Genomic DNA, 2,989 nt, shown 5'->3' with positions numbered 1-2,989 from the left:
ACTACCTACAACGTTCGATCGAATGACTTATATGAGGAAGTGTTCGATCGAACAGTTTACACCACTCGATTGAACAGATTGTATGAGGAAGACCTCGATCGAACTAATGCAAGTGTTCGATCGAGTAGTTTTGATGAAGAAACCCTTCGATCGAGCACTGTTCATTCTCGATCGAATGACTTGGCCATGAACAGTGTTGACTCGTCATTTACGCCTATTCTTGATGACGATAAGAAGGTACTTAAAGACCAATCCTGTCAAATTGGAGGTAATGCTACTCCTTCTGTTGAACTCAAAGGGATTCCTTCTATTCCTTTCGTTAAATCATATAGTGTTGTTGATTTGACGCCTCCGCCCCAGTTAGGGAGCAAGTTGGAGAAATATCGTCTTGTTCCTTCTTATACAGGTCTTGACAGGGTAGAAGACCCGGGAGGAGGAGTTGAAGAATCCATCCCCCATAAGAGGAAGGTGTGGGATAAGGCCAAGAGAAGATGCGACGTAGTTGATGCTGTGAAGAGTCGCTGTTCTTCCAATGCTTTGCTGTTGCGACCGAAGGTGAAAATTATGGACGCCGAGGGGACTTCATTTAGTCAGAAGCCTTGTTGTGGGCCATTGATTTGCGTGGATGGATGAAGAGAAGAAGGTCGAGTTGGGACCTATCTGAAACAAGCGCTGACCGGGAGGCAACCCGGAGGTTAATACTTTTTAGTTGATTTTCAAACATTTCAGCTTTGTTGTGTGTTTAATAATTGGTTTTCAGACTATAAACTATGAACAATTTAGACTTGGTTTTTGGTCGCCATGTGGTCTGCAGGTATCTCTCGATCGAGCACTCTTTTCACTCGATCGAGTTCCTGACCTTCTCGATCGAGCGCTTTGCCCTCTCGATCGAGTATGTTTGTTTTGATTAGCTTCCAGTAATGTTATGAAGCTAATTGCGACCTCCCATGTTACTGGCTGGTTTGGGGAGGTCCCGACTTTGCGTTATCTTGTAAGTTTTCCGAGCTTCATTCTTCTTTTCAGTTTGCATTTCCTTCCCTATTTTGGGGACAATGACGGCATTGTACAGTTTTGTTTGGGGAGGTGTATGCATCCATATCTGTGTCTGCATATTGTTTTTATTGCATTTCTGTTATCACGTTTAATTTTTGTATGCATTGTCTGTTATTTTCAAAAAATGAAAAAATCTCATAAAAAAATTCAAAAAATATTTCATGTTTATTTTGCATTTAGGTTGAGACGGAACAGTAGATTTCGATGATGAAATTGCACTATAATTTTTCCTCTTTGCTTAAGCCTTGCATAAACTAAATATTCTTATTAGCTTTGTCTTATTGCATACCCACGAGTTAATGTTAAAATTTAGCCAAATAATTAGACTTCACCTGAAATTTTGGCAACCTACTCATAATTTCTAAGTTTTAGAGCCGTATAAACTGGTGTCATTTATGACCAGTTCATGTAGGATTGTGAGTAGTTACTCCTTGCGTAACATGTATCATTAATTTCACATCTATGAAATTCAATTGCTTTTTGCATGCATACATTCGGGTTAGTGGTTGGTGTCACATGCAGGGAGGTGCTTACATTTCCTTTTTCTTTCATTTTTACCCTTTAAACTCCACATTTAGCCAAATTTGCCTTTTGACCCTTAACTACATTCCAAATTTAGCCTGCCTTGTCAAGCTAGTTTAGTGTATGTTTTTGCGGTATATAATTTATCGTGCCGAGTTTGGTTTGTATTGTATTGATTTGGAGTTGGTAATTTATGAAGAATAAGGAGGATGAAATGATGAAAGAAGTTGGAAAAAGAAAAAAACTGAAAGATGAAAAAAACTGAGAAGAAAAAGGAAAAAAAGAAAAAAAAAATTGAAATAAAAAAGATTGAATAAAAGTCGGTTTTGCTCTTATGTTTTATCTTTATCTTATGAGGAGTATGTATTTGGTTGAGTGAGTTAGTATGCCAAAATAAATGGCATTTGTGTTTCATTTTTTAGATGGTTGAGTGAGTTTGTACCGTTCTTGTATGCTTGGAAGGCATTCACTTGCTCAATTGTTCATCTACATTCTTGTTGGTCATGCCCCAAAGTTTCACAACTTTCACATATTCTACTTCGAATAGATGGCGTCATAGACATGACATTCACTTGATGGATTGTTGGTTGCTTCGGAAAGGTAAAAGCCTTATTCACCTCTTCTATGGCTTGGTTGAACATTAAATTCATAGTGTCCATGTGAGAGCTTAGTTGTGCACCAAAGTCGGCACTAAGTTGCCTCACGGAGTCCACTTCATGCTGGCCACCTCTAATAGTCTTTCTAGGTCTGCCATATTGAGAGATATGGGTAGCCATTTCTTCAATCTTCACCCAAGTTTGGTTGTCATCAACTTCGGTAACCATGCCATTAGAGCCCATGTTCAACACATTTCTTGAATCCTCATAGATTCCATTCCAAAATTGTTGGACTAGAAACCACTCGCTAAGGCCATGGTGAGGACAATATCGACAAATGGCCTTGAAATGCTCCCAAGCTTCATATAGTGATTCCTCATCTCTTTTCTTAAATCTCATGATTTGAACCCTAAGCATGTTAGTCTTCTCCGGTGGGTAGAACTTCATGTAAAAAGCTAAGGCAAGCTTTTTCCATGAATCGATGCCAAGGGTAGCTTTGTCCAAGATCTTTAACCATTGCTTTGCGGCTCCTATCAATAAAAATGGAAAGAGTACCCATCGAATTTGATCTTCAGTCACAATCATTTGAGAGATAGCTTCACAATCATAATAAAAGGTCTCCATGTGAAGATGTGGATCCTCACTTGGCATCCCCCCGAATTGGATTCTTTCAACTAATTGAATGAAAGCGGTTATTTCTATGAAGTTTCCCGTTAAGTATGTGGGTGTATAAGTGCCATTTGGTAGTCTATCCTCGATAGATATGGAATGTGATGAAAATTTAGGCATTGTTGGTTGATTTTATGGGTTATGTAGGG

General features: G+C 38.8%; 1 non-coding gene across 1 annotated transcript; it reads left to right on the top strand.

Moving 5' to 3' along the window:
- The first annotated feature begins 2,481 nt into the window (after positions 1-2,481).
- LOC141603390 (small nucleolar RNA R71) lies at positions 2,482-2,588 on the top strand. Its single transcript, XR_012525269.1, has one exon. It is a non-coding gene; the product is annotated as a small nucleolar RNA R71 (small nucleolar RNA).
- Positions 2,589-2,989: the final 401 nt, after the last annotated feature.

Source organism: Silene latifolia, chromosome 9, assembly GCF_048544455.1.
Source record: "Silene latifolia isolate original U9 population chromosome 9, ASM4854445v1, whole genome shotgun sequence".
Classification (NCBI taxonomy): domain Eukaryota; kingdom Viridiplantae; phylum Streptophyta; class Magnoliopsida; order Caryophyllales; family Caryophyllaceae; genus Silene; species Silene latifolia.
Note: the sequence above shows the minus strand (reverse complement) of the source record. Positions and strands in the feature narration are given on the sequence as shown.